We start from the raw sequence: 22,138 nt of genomic DNA on the forward strand, positions 1-22,138 counted from the left end.
AAATTACATAAATCTGTACACAAGTATATATATATATATTTCCTAACAAAAGTTTGCTGAAGTTAACATGTAGGAATCCATTGGTAACCTCATTTCTCTTTGCTTATAAAAGAGCAATTCACATTATCGACATGACTTTAAATCATGACCGTCCTATCACCATGCCCTGATATCATCAGAAGAAATCAGAAAGGGAAAAATAAATGTTACGCAGAGAAATAAACAAATGTCCGGAGCTAGAAAAGGCCTCTTTTCCTTCCAACAAAGTGCAACTACGAAGTTACACAGCTTTGAAGTAAATAAAATAATTCAATTATAATGGTCACTGCCCGCTAGAGGGAGCCTGTTATCTTTCTGAGGAAATCTTGAAAAGGCAATTTAAAAATTCAGAAACAGTATTATAGGATAATATATCATCAGTATTACCAGTTCACACAGTTTACTTATTAAAAGTCAAACTATTTCTTTTTCATAGTTGTCAACACGTAACAGGAAGTTACAAAGTGAAACTGCAGGAATGCAGAGTCAGCCTCATGTGACTGCTGCCCTAAGAGGCAATTCAGTGGTTTTGCCTCTCCGGTAATAAAGTGTGGGAAATTCTGAAAGAGATGGGAATACCAGATCACCTGACCTGCCTCTTGAGAAACCTGTATGCAGGTCAGGAAGCAACAGTTAGAACTGGACATGGAACAACAGACTGGTTCCAAATAGGGAAAGGAGTATGTCAAGGCTGTATACTGTCACCCTGCTTATTTAACTTATATGCAGAGTACATCATGAGAAATGCTGGGCCGGAAGAAGCACAAGCTGAAATCAAGATTGCCAGGAGAAATATCAATAACCTCAGAATGCAGATGACACCACCCTTATGGCAGAAAGTGAAGAGGAACTAAAAAGCCTCTTGATGAAAGTGAAAGATGAGAGTGAAAAAGTTGGCTTAAAGCTTAACATTCAGAAAACTAAGATCATGGCATCTGGTCCCATCACCTCATGGGAAATAGATGAGACAGTGGAAACAGTGTCAGACTTTATTTTTGGGGGCTCCAAAATCACTGCAGATGGTGACTGCAGCCATGAAATTAAAAGACGCTTACTCCTTGGAAGGACAGTTATGACCAACCTAGATAGCATATTAAAAAGCAGAGACATTACTTTGCCAGCAAAGGTCCGTTTGGTCAAGGCTATGGTTTTTCCAGTGGTCATGCATGGATGTGAGAGTTGGACTGTGAAGAAAGCTGAGCACTGAAAAATTGATGCTTTTGAACTATGGTGTTGGAGAAGACTCTTGAGAGTCCCTTGGACTGCAAGGAGATCCAACCAGTCCATCCTAAAGGCGATCAGTCCTGGGTGTTCATTGGAAGGACTGATGCTAAAGCTGAAACTCCAGTACTTTGGCCACCTGATGTGAAGAGTTGACTCATTGGAAAAGACCCTGATGCTGGGAGGGGTTGGGGGCAGGAGGAGAAGGGGATGACAGAGGATGAGATGGTTGGATTGCATCACTGACTCGATGGACATGAATTTGAGTAAACTCCGGGAGTTGGTGATGGACAGGGAGGCCTGGCGTGCTGCGATTCATGGGGTTGCAAAGAGTCGGACACGATTGAGCGACTGAACTGAGCTGAATCTGGAGCTTTGCTTAGATGAGGTTTCTGAATGATATGAATAAGCATGTCCATTAAATTTATAAATCCAGGCATAATTACATATACAGAGGGTTAGGGTGATGGTTGTGGAGGGAGTCACAGGAAGTCTGTTAAGGAAAGAAGCCTTGTTCTCCTAAAGGTTGGGGAACGGTTCATACATTTCATACCATTTATTCAGAAAGGCAATTTAGGGGGCTTCAGAGGAGTAGCTTTAGAGTTGGAAACTCCCCATTGAAGCACTGGGTACATACAACCCACCTGGAATCAACACAGTGCGTTTAAGATTCTGGTGACTAATTAGGTTAAAATCCTAGTTTGTATCTGGGCTCAAAGAACACAAGTACAAAATTACTTCTCTAGTTTGCTGTTGCACACACATTCCTTTCTGATTTTCTGAAGGCAGGGTAGGGACTTTGGATTATCCAGGGTAGACAACTATATTATATATATTGGTTTTTCTAAGACACTGTTGCATCCTAAACAATTTTTAAATATGACTTTGCATGAAATATTTGAGTTAAGGCCATTTTTATCCAATCTTATAAATCATGTTTTCTTTTTTTGTGTGCGTGCAATGTTTAAAATTCCACCAGGATCAGTTATTAAACTACATGTTTTAGTTGGCTTTGGGTGCTATAGCAAAATGCATAGGCTGAGTGGCTTAAATAGTAGACATGATTTCTCGCAATTCAGGAGCTTGGCAAGTCCCAGATCAGGGAACCAGCATGGCTGGTTCTGGAAAGACCCTTCTCCCTGGCTGGTTTACATATCTGCCTTCCTGCTGTATCCTCACACGGTGGAGAAATCTCCTACCTCTTCCTCTTTTTATAAGGGCGCTAATCCCACCATGAGGGCTAATCCCATCATGAGGGTTCTCATTATCTCCCAAAGTCTCCAGCTCCAAATACTGCCACATTGGGGATTATGGCTTCAATATATGAATTCATGAGGACACACACACTCAGTCCATAACAATGGTTACAATTAATGGAAAGGTTACAATGAAATTCATGTCTCCACCTCTATGAAAAGTAGAATAAACATGATAGAAAACAAAGATAAATAAACTGAAAACAGAAAATCATGAAACCCAGTTTACTCTGGATTGTTTATTTTGGAGTATTTTTTTTTCAAAGAATTATGCTTTTAGACAAGACATTCAAGTCTCTTTTAGAAGAAAGAAAAATTTTGAATAAAGTATTTGAAATTAATACCGAACTCCCCTCTCCCCAAATGTTTGAGGGTCGATCATGAAATAAAATACATAAGATTGGCAGAGAGATAACTTCCTGTAGACAGCAATAAAACAAGTTTTTATTATTTTTTGCTCTATTTTAAGATAATTGACATATAATACCATATAAATTTAAGATGTATAGCACATATAATGACCGATGCATATAGAATGAAATGATTTACAAAATTAGTTAACATCCATTACTTTATATAATTACCCTTTTTCCCTTGTGATGAGAACTTAATAATGTCTGTTCTCTTTCCACCTTTCAAATGCACCACACAGCATTGGCAGGGGTTCTCACCACATTGTACATTATAGAGCCAGTAGGCATTTATCTTTTAACTGGAAGTCTGTATCTTCTGACCCCTTTCATCTCATTCTCTCTACTCCCTGCCTCTGGCAATCACAAATTTGATATTTTTCTATGAATTTGAGTCTTTCGGATACCATGTATAAGAAAGGTCATACAGTATTTATCTTTCTTATCTCACTTAGCATAATACCCTCAAGGTCTGCTCATATTGTTGCAAATGGCAAGGTTTCCTTTTTACGGCTGAACAGTACTCCACTGTCCATACACCACATTTTCTTTATCTGTCTGTTGATGGAAACTTAAGTTGTTTCCACATCTTAGCTATTGTAAGTAATGCTGTAATGAAGATAGGAGTGCAATTATCTTTGGACGTAGGGATTTTGCTTCCTTTGGATATACACCCAGAAGAGGGATTGTTGGTAATATGGTAGATTTATGTTTAATTTTGAGAAACCTCCATACTGTTTTCCATGGTGGCTGTACCAATTTACATTCCCACTAACAGCGCACAAATGTTCCTCTCTCTCCATGTCCTCTCCAGAATTTGTTCTCTCGTCTTTTTGATGACAGCCAGTCCGATAGGCATAAGGTGATAACTTAGAGTGGTTTTTAGTTAATTTCCCTGATTAGTGATGCAAACTACCCCTTTCATATGTCTATTGGCCTTCCGTATGTCTTCTTGGAAAAATGTTTATTCAGGTCCTTTGACCATTGGTTTTTTCAGTTCTAGGAGTTCTTTCTATATTTTGAATATTAACCCCTTCTCAGTATGATTTGCAAATAGCTAATCCCATTGCTTTGGTTGTCTTTTTGTTTTGTATTCTTTTCTGTGCAGAAGCTTTTTCATTTGATATAGTCCCACTTGTTTTTTAATTTGCTGCTTGTGCTTTAGATATCATATGCAAAAATCATTGCCAAGACCCATGTCAGGAAGCATTATTCCTGTTTTCTTCCAGGAGTTTTACAGTTTTATTTAATGTCTTAATCCTTTACTAGTTAATTTTTGGTGACTGATGTAAAAATAGGGATCTAATTTCACTCTTTTACATGTGAGTATCCAATTTCCCAGCACCATTTATTACAGTTTTTCTCCATTGAGTATTCTTGGCTCTCTTTTTGTATTAGCACACTGTATATGCATTGGTTCTCAATCCTGCTTCAGTGGTTTATGTATCTGTTCTTATACCAGTAGAGTGATGCTTTTATTGCTTCCCTGGCGGCTCAGACGGTAAAGAATCCGTCTGCAATGCAGGAGACCTGTTCGATCCCTGGGTTGGGAAGATCCCCTGGAGGAGGGCATGGCAACCCACTCCAGTGTTCTCACCTGGAGAATCCCCATGAACAGAGGAGCCTGGCAGGCTGCTGTCCACGGGGTCACAAAGAGTTGAACACTGAGTGACTGAGCACAATGCTTTTATTTTTCTATCTTTACATACTCTGGTTTGAACTCAGGAACTGTGATGCCTCCAGCAGTGTTGTTTTTTTCTCAGTATTGATTTGGCTATTCAGGGGGTTTTGTAGTTTCATATGAATTTTAGGATTTTTTTTTTTCTTCTGTAAAAATGCCATTGGAATCTTGACGGGGATTGAATCTACAGGTGGCTTTGAGTGGTACAGATATTTTAACAATATTCTTTCAATTAATGAGCATGGAGTGTCTTTTCATTTATTTTACTCTTCAATTTCTTTCATCAATGCATTATAGTTTTCAATGCAGAGATCTTTCATCGCCTTGGTTAAATTTATTGCTAAGTATTTTACTGTTCTTGATACTATTGTAAATAAGAGTTTTTTTCCCAGATAATTCATTGTTAGTATATAGAAATATTTTTGATTTATGTATCTTGAATTTCATATCCTGCAACTTTACTGAATTCATTGACCTAACAGTTTTTTGATTGTTTAGGCTTTTTTATACATAAAATCATGTCATTTACAAACAAATTTATGTTTTCCTGTCCAATTTGGAAGACTTTTATTTTTCTTGCCTGATTTCTCTGGTTTGGACTTCCAGTGCTATGTTGACTAGAAGTGATGAATGGGCATCCTTGTCTTGTTCCTGATCTTAGAGGAAAAGTCTTTCACCTTTGAGTATGGTGTTAGGTGGGGCTTGATATATATGGCCTTCCGTTATATACTGAGGTGCATCTCTTTCCTCTAGCTAGTTTGTTGAGACTTTTTATCATGAATGGATGTTAAATTATGTTGAAACTTTTCCTGCATCTATTGAGATAATCATATGATTTTTATCTTTCATTCTGTTAGTGTGACATATCAGAGAAGGCAATGGCACCTCACTCCAGTACTTTTGCCTGGAAAATCCCATGGACGGAGGAGCCTGGTGGGCTGCAGTCCATGGGGTTGCTAAGAGTTGGACACGACTGAGGGACTTCACTTTCACTTTTCACTTTCATGCCTTGGAGAAGGAAATGGCAACCCACTCCAGTGTTCCTGCCTGCAGAATCCCAGGGACAGGGGAGCCTGGTGGGCTGCCGTCTATGGGGTCGCACAGAGTTGGACACGACTGAAGCGATTTAGCAGCAGCAGCAGTGTGACATATAGAATTTATTGGTATGCGTATGTTGAGCTATTCTTGCATCTGGGAATGAATCCTGCTTGGCCATGGTGTATGATCCTTTTAATGTGCTGCTGAATTGGGTTTGTTGTTTTGTTGAAAAATTTTGCACCTATGTTTATCAGGGATATTGGTCTGTAGTTTTGTTTTTTTGAGGTGTCCTTATCTGGTTTTGGTGTCAGGGAAATGCTAGCCTTGAGACATGAGTTTGAAAATGTTCTCTCTTCTTCAATATTTTTGGATATTTTGAGGATTGGTATTAATTATTCTTCAAATATTTGGTAAAATTTATCAGTGAGAAGACATCTGGTCCTGGACTTTTCTTTTTCAGGAGATTTTTTGATTACTGATTCAATACTCTCCTAGTAATTGGTTTGTTCAGATTTTCTATTTCTTCCTAATTGAGTCATGAGAGGTTCTGTGTATCTAGTAATTTATCTACTGTTTTTGTTGTTGGTGTATGGTTGGTCACTGAAGCTTCTTTATGAACCTTTGTATTTCTATATTATCAGGAAATCTCCCTCTTCCCCTTGGTTTGTCTCAATAAACAAATATTTATTTTTTCAAAGAGCCAGACCTTAGTTTTATTAATTTTTTCCCTATTGGTTTTCTTGTCTCTTTCATTTTTTAATGCTTTAAACTCTATTTCCTTTTCTGCCTAACTTTAGGCTAAGTTTGTTCTTCATATTCTTGAGGTGTAAAAGGTTATTTGAGATCTATTTTCTTGAGGTATACATTTATAGATATAAACTTTCCTCTCATACCTACTTTTGCTGTATCTCATAGGTCTGTATATTTGGTTCTATTTTCATTTGTCTCAAGACACTTTTTCTCATTTAATTTCATCTTTGATCTATTGGTTTTCTAGAACAGTGTTAAGTATTTAACTTCCATGTATTCACAAGTTTTCTAGTTTTCCTTCTGTTATGATTTCCACTTTCATACCATTGTGGTCAGAGAAGATATTTGGTAAGATTTCAGTCTTTGTGAATTTGCTAAAACTTGTTTTATGGCCTAACATATGATCATGCTAGAAAATGTTCTGAGTGCACTTGAGAAGAATGTGTATCCTGCTGTTATTAGACACAATATTCTGTGTATGTCTGTTACAACTTAGTCAAGTGTTCAAATCCATCATTTCCTTACTGACTTTCTGTCTAGATGATCTGTCTTTGTGACCCCATGGACTATACAGTCCATGGAATTCTCCAGGCCAGAATACTGGAGTGGGTAGCTTTTCCCTTCTCCAGGGAATTTTCCCAACCCAGGGATCAAACCCAGGTCTCCCACATTACAGGTGGATTCTTTACCAGCTGAGCCACCAGGAAGTCCCCATTATTGAGCATGGGGTATCAAAGTCCCCAACTATTTGTTGTTGTTTATTCCTCCTCGTAGTTCTGTTAATGTTTGTTTTATATAGTTATGTGCTCTAATATTGGGTGGGTGCCTAAATATTTACAATTGGTGTATCTTCTTGATGGACTGACCCCTTTATTGTTATATAGTGACATTCTTTTTATCATTTTTAACTTCAGTTGCTCAGTTGTGTCTGATTCTTTGTGACCCCATGGGCTGCAGCATGCCAGGCTTCCCTGTCCATTACCAACTCCTGGTGCTAACTCAAACTCAAGTGCATTGAGTTGGTGATGCCATCCAACCGTCTCATCCTTCTCCTCCTGCCTTCAATCCTTCCCAGCATCAGGGTCTTTTCCAGTGAGTCAGTACTTTGCATCAGGTGGTCAAAGTATTGGAGCTTCAGCTTCAGCATCAGTCCTTCCAATGAATATTCAGGGTTGATTTCCTTTAGGATTGACTGGTTTGATCTTCTTTCAATCCAAAGGACTTTCAAGAGTTTTCTCCAGCACCACAGTTCAAAAGCATCAATTCTTCGGCGCTCAGCTTTCTTTATAGTGCAACTGTCACATCCATACATGACTACTGAAAAACCATAGCTTTGACTAGACAGACCTTTGCTGGCAAAGTAATGTTTCTGCTTTTTAAAATGCTGTCTAGGTTGGTCATAGCTTTTCTTCCAAGGAGCAAGCATCTTTTAATTTCATGGCTGCAGTCACCATCTGCAGTGATTTTGGAGCCCCCCAAAATAAATTCTCACTGTTACCATTATTTCCCCATCTATTTGCCATGAAGTGATGGAACCCAATGCCATGATCTTAGTTTTCTGAATGTTGAGCTTTAAGCCAACTTTTTCACTCTCCTCTTTCACTTTCATCAAGAAGCTCTTTAGTTCTTCTTCATTTTCTGCCATAGGATGGTGTCATCTGCCTATCTGAGGTTATTGATATTTCTCCTGGCAATCTTGATCCCAGCTTATGCTTCATCCAGTCTGGCATTTTGCATGATGTACTCTGCATATGGAATTAAAAGACACTTACTTCTTGGAAGGAAAGTTATGACCAACCTAGACAGCATATTGAAAAGCAGAGACATTACTTTGTCAACAAAGGTCTGTCTAGTCAAGGCTATGGTTTTTCCAGTGGTCATGTATGGATGTGAGAGTTGGACTATAAAGAAAGCTGAGTGCTGAAGAATTGATGCTTTTGAACTGTGGTGCTGGAGAAGACTCTTGAGAGTCCCTTGGGCTGCAAGGAGATCCAATCAGTCCATCCTAAGGGAGATCAGTCCTGGGTGTTCATTGGAAGGACTGATGTTGAAGCTGAAGCTCCAATACTTTGGCCACCTGATGCGAAGCGCTGACTCATTTGAAAAGACCCTGATTCTGGGAAAGATTGAGGGCAGGAGGAGAAGGCGACGACAGAGGATGAAGGCAGTTGGATGGCATCACTGGCTCAATGGACATGGGTTTGGGTGAACTCCGGGAGTTGATGATGGACAGGGAGGCCTGGCATGCTGCGGTTGATGGGGTCGCAAAGAGTCAGACACGACTGAGCGACCGAACTGAACTCTGCATATGAGTTAAATAATCAGGTGACAATATACAGCCTTGACGTACTCCTTTCCTGATTTGGAACCAGTCTGTCTAGTTCTAACTGTAGTTTCTTGACCTGCATACAGATTTCTCAAGAGGCAGGTCAGGTGGTCTGGTATTCCCATCTCTTGAAGAATTTTCCACAGTTTGTTGTGATCCACACAGTTAAAGGCTTTGGCGTAGTCAATAAAGCAGAAGTTTTTCTGGAACTCTCGCTTTTTCAATGATCCAATGGATGTTGGCAATTGATCTCTAGTTCCTCTGCTTTTTCTAAATCCAGCTTGAACATCTGGAAGTTCATGGGTCATGTACTGTTGAAGCCTGGCTTGGAGAATTTTGAGCATTACTTTGCTAGCGTGTGAGATGAGTGCAATTGTGCGGTTGTTTGATCATTCTTTGGTATTGTCTTTCTTTGGGACTGGAATGAAAACTGACCTTTTCCAGTCCTGTGGCCCCTGCTGAATTGTCCAAATTTGCTGGCATATTGAGTGCAGCACTTGCACAACATCATCTTTTAGGATTTAAAATAGCTCAAAGGGAATTAGCTTAGTGTCTGTTTTTCCTGATATGAGTATGGCTACTGTTGCAGTGGAAAGGAAAAATGAGGAATGAAGTTTTATTCTTTCCCTTTCTTGAGAACAAAGAAGATAAACAGAACGGTGAGCAAGGCCTGAACATTCGTAGTTTTTTGTTTTTACTTTAATTGCTCCTAACTCTGAATGTCTATAAGTTTGCTTTTCTGTCCCTTAACTCTGTATGAGCTATACATTTCACACCTATTATTCTTTGACTCTATGCCAAATACATCCTGTAACTGGTGCTCATCTTTAGAGCAGTCTCTTGTCTTGTAGTTATCCATCAGAAAGAAGGCTGCAGAGCCACAGAATCGTCAGACTCAGTTACTGGGTTACTGACACTGGTCTATGACTGGTTTTGAAACAATGCAAGAGGAAGACGACAAGACCAAACACCTTTGTTCCTCATCACCGACTCCTGACGGCAAGCCTTCATCTTATATAAGCCCCTAGATTCCTCATGGAGCGGGAAGCACATTTCTTGAGGGAAAAGCCTACTGTGTTCCCCTCTCCGCCTGCTGAGAATTAAATGCACCTGCTCCGTATTGTTTATTCGGCTTCAGTGGGCAGAAAAAGCCAAATTTGGGGGCAGCAATGCTACCTTTCTTTTCTTGGTTATCATTTGCTTGAAATACCTTTTTCCATCCTTTCAGTCTCAGTCTGTGTCTTTAAAGTGAACCTTTTTGCAGGCAGTATATTTTTTTATTTTGCTTTTTAAGTCAGCCAGCCAATTCTGTGTCTTTGATTGAAGAATTTTATCCCTTATGGTTAAAGTAATTATTGCTGGAGGACTTACCACTGCCATTTTGTTATTTTGCTGTTTTGTAGCTCCGATGTTCCTTGCTGCTTATCCTGCTGCCTTTTTTTGTGATGATGACTTACTGTACTGGTATACTTTCACTTTTTCATGATCTTTTGTGTAACAAGTTTTTCCTCTGTGGTTACCATGAGCCTTATATAAACCATCTTACAATTATGATATCCTATTTTAAGCTGATGACAACTTAACTTCAATAGCATTTCTGCAATTACAATTTACTTCTTCCTCTGTTACAATTTACATTTTTGTATTGTGTATACAGTAACAACTATAGAAGTTATGGCTTAATATTTTTTAAAAACTTTTAAACGAGAGCTGTAAGAGAATTATGTGCCACTATTACCATATTAAATAATCTGACTTTGATTATTTACCAATACCGGGAAGTTATATACCTGTGTTCATCTGATTTTATGATGTAAATGAGCAATATTTTATTTCTGTGTGAAGAACTCCCTTTAGCATTTCTTGTAAGGCAGGCCTAGTGGTGATAAACTCATTCAGCTTTTGTTTGTTCAGGCAATTATGCCTTCATTTCTGAAGGACAGCTTTGCCAGGTATAGAACTGTTGACAGATTTTTTTTCTTCCAATAATTTTGAATATATTATCCATTCTCCCCTGGCCTGAAAAATTTCTTTTGAGAAATCTGTCTGTTATGGGAATTCCCTTAAATGCAATGTGTTGCTTTCTCATGCTGCTTTGAAAGTTCTAAAAGTCAATGACAAAAAAGACTTATTTGGGTCACTCTGTTGATATTTGGTGTCCTTTGGGCCTCATGAATCTAAATGTCCATTTCTTTCCTTATTTTTCAGCAAGTATTGCTTTCTATGGGCTTCCTTGGTGGCTCAGATGGTAAAGAATCTTCCTGCAGTGTGGGAGACCTGGGTTTGATCCCTGGGTTGGGAATATCCCCTGGAGGAGGGCATGGTAACTCACTTCGGTATTCTGGCCTGGAGAACCCCCATGGACAGAGGAGCCTGGTGGGCTACAGTCTGTGGGTTTGCAAACAGCTGGACTTGACTGAGCAGCTGAGCACAACACACATTGCTTTTATGTATTTTCTGTCCCTGTATTCTCCTGGGGTGCACGTAAATACAGACGTTGTTTCTTCTGACGGTGTCCTGTCAGTCACATAGGCTTTCTTCAGCTCTTTTCCTCTGATGGGATAATTTCAAATGCTTCTCTCTACTGCATGGTTAATTCTGATTTTAAAGGTCTCTACTGAATTTTTCGGGCTCAGTCATTATATTCTTTAGATTGAGGACTTCTGTATGGTTTATTTTTGATGGTTCCTATTTTTTGTTGATCTCATTTTGTTCATGCAGTATTCCCCCCCACCCCCGCCCCGATTTCATTAAGTTATCTGTCTTCTTATAGTTCACTAAACTTAAGAGGATCATTCTGAATTCTTTGAATTTCGTGGATTTCCATTTCTTTAGGGTCCTTTTTTGGCATTTTATTACAATAGATTCCACTGGTACTATTATGTTTACCTGATTTTTCCTGATCCCTGGTTTCTTACATTGGTATCTGCACATGTGAGTAAACAGTCTCTTCTAGACTTAACAGGTTACATTTGGCAGAGACAGTCCTTCCAGTCAGCTCAGCTTGGGATTGTGGAGATGTGACCTGGTAGACCTCTTGGGCTGGTGGGGCTTGCCATCAGGGTGGTCTTTGTGGGCAAGGCATGCCTGAGCTCTGAAGTGGTAGGGTGTATACGATGGCTGGACAGGACTGCTGGCTTGGTTCTCTGGCTAAGTGAGGCTTTTGGAGGGGGTTCTGTGGGGGTTCTGCGGTTGCCTGGGTTCTCTGGTCGGGCTGCCTAGATGGTCAGGACTGGGTACTGTACTTGTCAGCAGCCGTGGTTATGAATTAGCTTGCCTGCTTGACCTGGACAGCCGAATGGACCCCAGAGTTAGCACAGCCCACTGTTTAAGGACCTAAATTGTGCACCAGATTCTCTGGCCAGACACAGTTGCTGGTTTTGCAGTGCAGATGGTGAGACCCACGGGTTCTGTTCTCTGCTCAAGTACCACTGTAAGTGGGGCTGCAGGATGGGCTCCACAGTTTCCCATGTGCAAGAGGATGCTTCAGCCTCACCCTTGCGTTCTAGGATTGTCACAACAGTGTCTTGTCTGTGGACAGTTGTTAGGGCTTCCTGTGAAGGAGACCAAAGTGGGGAATGACCTATGTTTCCATCTTCATGATGTCACTCCTTCACAGATTACTTTTTCATTTCTATCCCAGAAGACTGGCTGGCTGAACATTTAATTTCAATTCAACATTTAAAACATTCAAATTCAAAATTTTTTCCATTTTTGTTTGTACAGAGCATAGAGGACCTAAACATAGTTGTTCTAAGACAATCAGTCAGCCTGTTTTTAACTGTAGACAAAAAGTAAAAGTGATAGCTATATTTGAAACCATAAGCAACAACGTAATGTGTGATAAACATAATCTAAAATTGCTTGCTTTGTTTGAATATAAAAGTTGTGTCTTATCTATTTGCTTCAAAGACATCACCGTCAATTGTTTTAAGGAAAAACCGTAGTCTAATGATAATAAGAATATTGGCTTGTGAGGACTGGTTAAATTCCTCTTCCAATGAAATTTACTGTGAATTATATTATGGAAAACAGAGGCATAGTCTGACTTTGAGGTTTTCATAGTCTGACTTTTGAGACTTTCATGTTCTAGAGAAATAGAACTTAGAAATATGGGAAACATTAACATTTTCATCCATTATCTCAAGCTTTTCTTTCCCAGAGCAAAGGATGAGAACTAGGCACTTAATATTCTGTTGCTCTCAGTGATGTCCCACAGCTTTTCTCCAAAGCTGGAAAGACTAAAGACTGCAAAGCCGAGGTTGGCAAATTGGCAGAATTAAAATATTCAACTCTTTTCCTGTCAGCTGGAGGGAAGGAGGGCCATTTGCCCTGGATTCCAGCCCACCTTACTTCTGTAAGTAACAGAGTGAGGCTGTGTTCTTCTGAAGTGGGTGAGTGAGTGTGTGCTAGTCACTTTAATCACGTCCAACTCTTTGCAACCCTATGGACTGTAGCCCGTCAGGTTCCTCTGTCCATTGGATTCTCCAGGCCAGAATACTGGAGTGGGTTGCCCCAGGGATCAAACCCGCATCTCTTGCATTGAAGGCAGATTCTTTACTGCTGAGCCACTTGGGGAAGCCCCTCTGAAGTGGGGGACAGTGTGTAAAGGAGTCCTTTGGAGGCCTCTGATGCACTCAAGCATAGGAAAGCAAGAGCGGGAAGCTCTTGATCCCTCTGCATCTGTGTGACTGTTCTGCTTAGATGCCACCAAGGAGGCATCTCGCTGTCAAAACGTATGAGCCCCTTCATAATGTTAGTAGGTCAGACCTAGGATTAAACCTTGGCTTTCCCACTCTCTAGTTCTATGAACTTGGTTATTTAACTTTCCAACTTCAGTTGCCTCGTATGCAAAGTGTGGATAATCATGTCTACCTCATAGAGAAGCTGTACAGATTATAGTCAAAATTCTAACACATAATAAATATTCAAGAAATTTTCATCCCTTTTGCTTTCTCCTGTTACTCTGCCAATAAGATCAGAATTTCCTCTCCTACCTTAACAGTCTCTTAAAATGAAAAAAAAAAAAAAAAAAAAAAAAGATGTCATAATTTGAACATTTAGCAAATGCCTTAATTCAGTTACTACTTTATAGCCAGCTGATAGAATGAGATAAATTCTGCCAGGCTAGGTTATGTGTGGTACTTAAAATAGTTTCAGGTGTCGCCTGCATACATGTATAAACTTATGTGTTTGACTTGTAATAACGAAGGTTATAGACCTTGTGCTGGCACTAAGGATATGGACGTGAATGTGTATGCCTTCAAGGACTTTACATTTTAGTAAAAGGTAAAGATGTGTATATAGTCTGATTCAGGAGATGGGGTGGAAGCGTGAGGCAGGAGCTAATGAAGTTGGAGCCAAAATAGGTTGTATATTCTAATGGGAGGCCACAGACTCCCATCCCTCAGAAGCCTGGCTTCCCCCAAATCTGTAAGTTTAAGAAATTATTAAAAAGGTAATGCAAACATATCTAAAATCCAATAAAACTGAGGGAGTAAAAGAGAAGGAAGTGAACAAGCATTGTCTGGGAGATGCTTGGCAAAGAAGTGGTATTTCGGATGAAGTAATTCTCCTTCATTCAGGACGCTATTGGACCACTTACTGTGTTCAAGGTACAGCAGGTTTTTATCTGCAATTTACAGATGAGGAGAATGAAGCTCAAGAGGTTAAAGCCACAGGCTGTGATGATCATAAAAGTTGTTAGACACATGTTACTAAGGGAGGTTAAAGCAATACTTTGAAGAGCTCTTAAAAAAAGAAGTGATGCTGGTCTGTTTCCCTGAACTGCAGAACTGTCAGCAGCCTGACAGAGCAGGGTAAGTGGATGACTTAGTGAGACCGATAAAACCACTTTCAAGACTTAAAGGAATATTGTCTCTTCCATACAGACACATGTTTAATGAACCTATTATGATGAATCTCTAGGTTCCCTACCATTCTGGAATATTAGGTTAAGTTCTAGCTAGGAGTTAATTAGACTTACTGGACATCATTAACTATTTCAGACATAATGGAACCACTGTATGCTCTATATCCATCAATTATTCTCTGAAGATGCTCAGCCTATTTAGAATAATGGCTGTACATTAAGAAAATGTCACTCAGGTTTCGTTAGCAGAAAAGCAAACCATCTGCCTCTAAAACCAATTCTCTGTGATTGGTCTTTACACTTTTAATTTTTTGAACTACAGATTTTAAAAATGTCTTTATGTATATAGGTGAGACAGACTTTCTATTTAAAATTGCTAATTTACATTTTAAAATAGGAACTCTGAGTAGGAATATTATTATTAAAACAGCATTTATATTTTGCTGTTATAAAATAGCATTTATATTATGGTGGTTCTTGAAAATTTTCAAAAATTAAATTGATATATTGCTTTTTCATTTTTTTGAAGGCAGAAAGTCAGACTGTTTCTAGTTTTGATGTGTAGAGTACATGAAACTTCTACTCTCTTAGCAAGTTTCAAATATTCAACTCACTATGCATTATTAACTGTAGTCACTATGCTATATTATCACATCCCCATGACTTACAATCACTTTCACACACTTCTCCCATCCTTTCACCCCACCCCCCACTTTTGGCAATCACTAGTATGTTCTTTGTATCTATAAGACTGGTTTTTATTGAATATTTTAGATTCCACATATAAATCAGATCACCCTGTATTTCTTTCTCTGTCTGATGTATTTCACTTAGCATAATGCCCTCAAGGTCCATTCATGTTGCTACAAATGGCAAGATTTCCTTCTTTTTATGGCTGAATAATATTCCTCTGTGTGTGTATAAAATCTCACATTTTCTTTCTCCATTTATCCATTGACAGACACAAAGTCCTTAAAGTTGTTTCCATGCCTTGACTATTGCAAATAATGCTGCAGCGAACATGAGGGCAAAGATAGCCTTTCAAGTTGGTGTTTTCCTTTTCTTTGGATTAAATACCCAGAAGTGGGACTGCTGGGCTAGATAAAAGTTCTATTCTCAATCTTTTGAGGAACCTCAATACTGCTTTCCATAGTGGCTGCACCAATTTACATTTTCACCACAATGCACAAGGGTTCCCTTTTCTCTACAGCCTCAGCAACACTTGCTATCTTTTTTGATAAGAAGAGAAGTCCAACAGGTATGAGGTGAATATAACTGACTGTGGCTTTGATTTGCATTTCCCTGATGATTAGTGAACATTCTCATGTACCAGTTGGCCACCTGTATGTATGTCTCCTATGGAAAAAAGGCTTTTCAGATCCCCTGCCCATTTTTTAATTGGATTGTTTGGATTTTTACTATTGAGTTGTATGAGTTCTTAATATATTTTAGACATTAGTACCATATCTATGATTGGCAAATATTTTCTCCCTTTTAGTAGGTTGAGTTTTCATTTTGTTAATGGTTTCCTCTGCAGAAGATGGCTTCCTTTCCTGCACAGAGGCTTTTTATAGTTTAGTGTAGTCCCATTTATTTGTTATTTTTTGCTTCTGTTATCTTTGCTTCTGGTGTCAAATCCAAAAAAATCACTGCCAAGTAAATGGCAAGGCACTTTTTCTGTACATTTTCTTCTTGGAGTTTTATGGGTTCAGGTCTTATGTTAAAACCTTTAATCCATTTTCAGTTCATTTTTATGTATGGTGTAAGATAGAGGTCCAGTTTCATTCTTTTGCATGTGGCCATCTACTTTTCCCTATAGCATTTCTTTCTCCATTGTATTCTTGGCTTTATTGTCAAAAATTAGTTGACCATATTTACATGGGTTTATTTCTGGGGCTGCTTGGATCCACTGATCTGTGTGTCTTCTTTTATGCCAATATCATACTGTTTGATTATTATAACTTTGTTATATAGATCAGGAAACATGATGCCCTGGCTATGTTAAGACTGCTCTGGCAATTGGTGGTCTTTTGTGGTTCCATAGAAATTATATGATTGTTCTATGGCTGGGAAAAATGCCCCTGGAATTTTGATAGGGACTGCAATGAATCTGCAGATTGTTCTGAGTAGTATCGACATTTTAACAATAATAATTCTAGTAATGGGACGTCTTTCCATTTATTTTGTTGCTGTTGTTCATCACTCAGTCCTGTCTGACTCTCTGTGAGCCCATGGGCTGCAGCACGCCAGGCTTCCCTGTCCTTCACCATCTCCCGGAGCTGGCTCAAACTCATGTCCATTGAGTTGGTGATGCCATCCAACCATCTCCTCCTCTGTCGTGCCCTTCCATTTATTTTAGTCTTATTCAATTTCTTCTAACTATGTCTTACAGTTTTCAGTGTGGAGATCCTTCACCTCCTGGGTTAAATTTATTTAGGCATTTAATATCTAGGTATTCTTTCTGATGAAATTGTAAATGAAATTTTTTTAGTTCCTCTTTCTGATAATTTATTATTAGTATATTGAAGCACAACAAATGTTTGTATTGATTTTTTTGTATCCTACAACCTCACTGAATTCACTTATTGGTTCTAACAGGTTTTTGGTGAAGTTGTTAGGGTTTTCTCTATGCAATGTCATGTAATTTGCAAACAGTAACAATTTCACTTTTTCTTTTCCAATTTAGATGCCTTTTATTTTTTTTTCTTGCCTAATTGTTCTGGCTAGGACTTCCAATACTATGTTGATAAAAGTGGTGAAAGTTGGCTATTTTACATGCATTTAATTCAATATACAAATTATCATTTTAATACATCACCAACATAAAAAATAATTATTGAGATTTTTTACTTTATCATATTAAGTCTCTGAAATTTGATATGTATTATATTTACACTTACAGCATATCTTAATTTGGACAAGTCACATTTGAAGTGTTCAAGAGCCAAAGGTAGCTAGTGGTTACCATATTGATTAGACAGTACAGCTCTAGGTTATTTAAACAGAAACCATACTTAAGAGTAAATTATCTGTTTTTCCAGAGGAACATTATCTTTTGGATTAATTATACGGATACTGATTTTCATTTCACCTGCATAAAGGGACTTTTACATTCAAAGTAAGCATATCAAATCCATTTGAAATGACTTCCTCTTATAGGAATGAATCAAGAAATACTCAGATACTTAACATATGCTCAGCAGTGAGAAAGACTGAGTCTTCTGCCCTTCGGGATGAAGGTTTAAAAATATGTAGCAGAAATGAAAAACAAACTGAAAATGCAAACCTAACTTAAAATCAGCAGCAGAATGTATGTGTGTGTGTGTGTGTGTGTGTGTGTAGTTGCTCGGTTGTGTCCAATTCTTTGTGGCCCCATGAACTGTAGCCCACCAGGCTCCTCTACCCATGGAATTTTCCAGGCAAGAACACTAGAATGGGTTGCCATTTTGAACTCCAGTGGATCTTCCAGACCCAGGGATCAAACCTGCATCTCATGTACTGACCAGAGGATTCTTTTCCTTTTTCATTTATTTTTGTTAGTTGGAGGCTAATTACTTTACAATATTGTAGTGGTTTTTGCCATACATTGACATGAATCAGCCATGGATTTACATGTGTTCCCCCTCCTGCCTCCCTCCCCACCCCATCCCTCTGGGTCTTCCCAGTGTACCAGCCCTGAGCACTTGTCTCATGCATCCAACCTGGGCTGGTGATCTGTTTCACCCTTGATAGTATACTTGTTTCAATGCTATTCTCTCAGAACATCCCACCCTCGCCTTTTCCCATAGAGTCTCAAAGTCTGTTCTGTACATCTGTGTCTCTTTTTCTGTTTTGCATATAGGGTTATCGTTACCATCTTTTTAAATTCCATATATATGCATTAGTATACTGTATTGGTGTTTATCTTTCTGGTTTACTTCACTCTGTATAATGGGCTCCAGTTTCATCCATCTCATTAGAACTGATTCAAATGAATTCTTTTTAATGGCTGAGTAATATTCCATTGTGTATATGTACCATAGCTTCCTTATCCATTCGTCTGCTGATGGGCATCTAGGTTGCTTCCATGTCCTGGCTATTATAAACAGTGCTGCGATGAACATTGGGGTGCACGTGTCTCTTTCAGTTCTGGTTTCCTCGGTGTGTATGCCCAGGAGTGGGATTGCTGGGTCATATGGCAGTTCAATTTCCAGTTTTTTAAGGAATCTCCACACTGTTCTCCATAGTGGCTGTACTAGTTTGCATTCCCACCAACAGTGTAAGAGGGTTCCCTTTTCTCCACACCCTCTCCAGCATTTATTGCTTGTAGACTTTTGGATAGCAGCCATCTTGACTGGCGTGTAATGGTACCTCGTTGTGGTTTTGATTTGCATTTCTCTGATAATGAGTGATGTTGAGCATCTTTTCAAGTGTTTGTTAGCCATCTGTATGTCTTCTTTGGAGAAATGTCTGTTTAGATCTTTGGCCCATTTTTTGATTGGGTCATTTATTTTTCTGGAGTTGAGCTGCAGGAGTTGCTTGTATATTTTTGAGATTAATCCTTTGTCTGTTTCTTCATTTGCTATTATTTTCTCCCAATCTGAGGGCTGTCTTTTCACCTTGCTTATAGTTTCCTTTGTTGTGCAAAAGCTTTTAAGTTTCATTAGGCCCCATTTGTTTAGTTTTGCTTTTATTTCCAATTTTCTGGGAGGTATGACCAGAGGATTCTTTACCACTAGTGCCACCTGGGACGCCCTAGTAGAATATAAACCACATCCTGTAAGGAATATTGTGACTCCTTCCTGGACATGTGGCAGATAGTCCTCTAATTGTACCACTACTCCAAATCATCACCTCTCCTTCCCACTCCTCTAAATGCCTTGTCTGATCACAGCTCTCTCAGGTGAAAGAATACTGAGGGACTCCAGTTGCCTTTAACCTTCCTGGCCCCGACCCTACACATAACGGCCTGACAGTTAAGGCCCTTCATCGTCTAGTTCCTCCCCTATAACCTGCTTGCCAGCAGCCCCAGTGCTACTTGCTTTTCCCTTAATAAACCTAAATGTAAGACTAGATACTAATAAATTCTTAGAGGAGAACATAGGCGGAACACTCTCTGACATAAATCACAGCAATATCTCTAGATCCATCTCCTAATAAAAATTTTAAAAAAAATTCCATAAACAGGACCTAATTAAACCTAAAAACTTTGGCACAGCAAAGGAAACCATAAACAAAACAAAAAGACAACCCACAGAATGGCAGAAAACATTTGCAAACAAAGTGACTAACAAGGGATTAGTCTCCAAATGTCTCAATATTAAAAAAGATCCCAATCAAAAATGGCTAGCAGATCTGAACAGACATTTCTCCAAAGACAAACAGCCAAAAAGCACATGAAAAGATGCTCCACATGACTAATTATTAGTGAAATGCAAATCAAAATTACAATGAGATATCACCTCATACAAGTCAGAATTATCATCAGAATGTCTACAATCAGTAAATGCTAGACAGTGTGTGGAGCAAAGGGAACATTCCTACACTGCTGAGATAGAGAATACTGAGAGTAACACAAGTAATACATTCAGTAATAAAAAGAATCTCCAAAGGCATGTGGAGAGAGGAAAACCTCTTCTTTACTGAAGACTGTCAACTACTAAAGGAGTTAGCAACAGAAGCAGAATATTAGCAAAGCATCATTTTGTACCTTCCAATGTAATAACTGGTTCAGGTAAGGACTGCCACTGGATGCTAAAACCACTGACTAAAATGTTGGGGAGCAAGATATTTACAGTCTCCAATACTCCATGTAGTACTTTTAATTAAAAAAAAAAAAAAAAAAGAGACGGTAGCAGACAGATCCTGTGAACATCATCTTAACCAAGCAATCAAGCTCAGCATCACCAGTAAAAGGACAAACTGACATTATGTGCCTACCGATACAATGCTGGGGTGGAAACATCACTTATTGTAATAATTTTTGCCAAAGAGGCTTCAGCTGAACATAAACACAGGGAAAGTGTCAGAGTAATGCAGACTGTGAAGCATTTGACAAGCTAGCCGGTCATGTCAAGAAAGATGGAAAAGAGATTTTTCTGGATTTTTAAGAGAGACTAAACTGACATGACAATTAGACACAATGCATGTTTTTTTTCCCCTAAGTAACAAAGAGTACATTATAGGGAAAATTAAGAGTGTATTATAGAGTACATTATAGTTTATGAGTATAGACTGCATAACACTATACTATCAATGCTGTATTTTTTTGGGAATAGATAATAATAGCACTGCTGTTTCATAGGAAAAAATATCCTTGATCTTAGGATATACAAGCTGAAGAATTTCAAGGATCAAATATCATGTGTTCAGCATAATCTGAATTGGTTCAGAAAGAAAGTACACACACACACACACACACAGAAATGGAAATACAGGAGAATGTTAACAGCTGGTAAATACGGGTAAAACGAGTATAGATTTTGCTGGTATTAAATTTTTTCTTTAGGTTTGAAATGTTTCAAAATTAAAATTCCAGTATTAAAATCTGGACAAAAATTTTGGAAGCAGGCTAAGAACTTGTGGAGGGAAAGTGTTTCATCTTGTTCCTCTTGATTCCCCCCAAAGCTGAAGTGATGCCATTATAAGAATCAAAGCGAGAGACAGATGCTCACTGATTTGCAGGGCTTTAAAATAAATCTGAATGGAAGACAATGAATGCCAGATTGAGGAAGAAGTCAGCTGGCCTTTGATACCTGCATCACAGCTTCTTGGAAGAGCCATAAAAAAGGCGGGTTCGAACCCTGGGTCAGAAGATTCCCTGGAGGAGGGCATGGCAACCCGCCCCAGTATTCTCGCCTGGAGAATCCCCATGGACAGAGGAGCCTGGGGGGCTACAGTCCATGTGGTCACAGAGTGGGACATGACTGAAGCAAATTAGCACACATGCACGCAAGAGAGATGCAGAGCGCTCAGCCTGCTCTGTGGGAAGGAGTCCTTCCTTTGTCAACGTATTGAAGCTCAGCAAGGACAACCTTTACTTATTGATGCAGGGAGACCTGAAAATTAACCTGAATTAGTCCCAGAACTTTTCAGCGCCTGGGCAGTGATAAAAGTAGACTTACTACTCATTGTTATGCAGGGCTCTGATAATAAGTCCTTTCTTTCAGGATGTTATCTCTCAAAATCCTCATCTATAAGACTCCTCCCAAGGTGAGCACTGGTCACCTCTCTATCCTGACAACTAATCCTTCCTTGAACTCAAATGACTAAGGAAGGGCTATTATAATTCTCTTTGAAAGTGGCTGCATTTATCTTCATCTCTCAGAAGTCACACATTCTCCTTGCCCTTGGATTAGAGCCTTCATTAGAAGGCTCCTGATGTTCAATTTTTCTCCCATCTCCCACATTTCCTGTGTCCTGTCTCCACAGCCGGCTGTCCGAAAAACAGATCAAGGAAATGCTGCTGCTTGGGGGAATCAAGGCTGATTAGGCCAGTTTGAAAAATGCCTCCCAGAATTAGGACTCTCAAATGCTCAGGCTTCTCCAAAATAAACAAAAGTTATC

The 22,138-nt window shown here is 39.0% G+C and overlaps 1 protein-coding gene and 1 long non-coding RNA gene across 3 annotated transcripts in view; one reads left to right on the forward strand and one right to left on the reverse strand.

Moving 5' to 3' along the window:
• LOC133072594 (uncharacterized) overlaps positions 1 to 22,138 on the forward strand; it is a 66,334-nt gene that overhangs the window by 38,238 nt on the left and 5,958 nt on the right. The gene's annotated exons all lie outside the window — the stretch shown is intronic.
• TPK1 (thiamin pyrophosphokinase 1) overlaps positions 1 to 22,138 on the reverse strand; it is a 352,973-nt gene that overhangs the window by 1,574 nt on the left and 329,261 nt on the right. The gene's annotated exons all lie outside the window — the stretch shown is intronic.

Source organism: Dama dama, chromosome 18, assembly GCF_033118175.1.
Source record: "Dama dama isolate Ldn47 chromosome 18, ASM3311817v1, whole genome shotgun sequence".
Classification (NCBI taxonomy): Eukaryota; Metazoa; Chordata; class Mammalia; order Artiodactyla; family Cervidae; genus Dama; species Dama dama.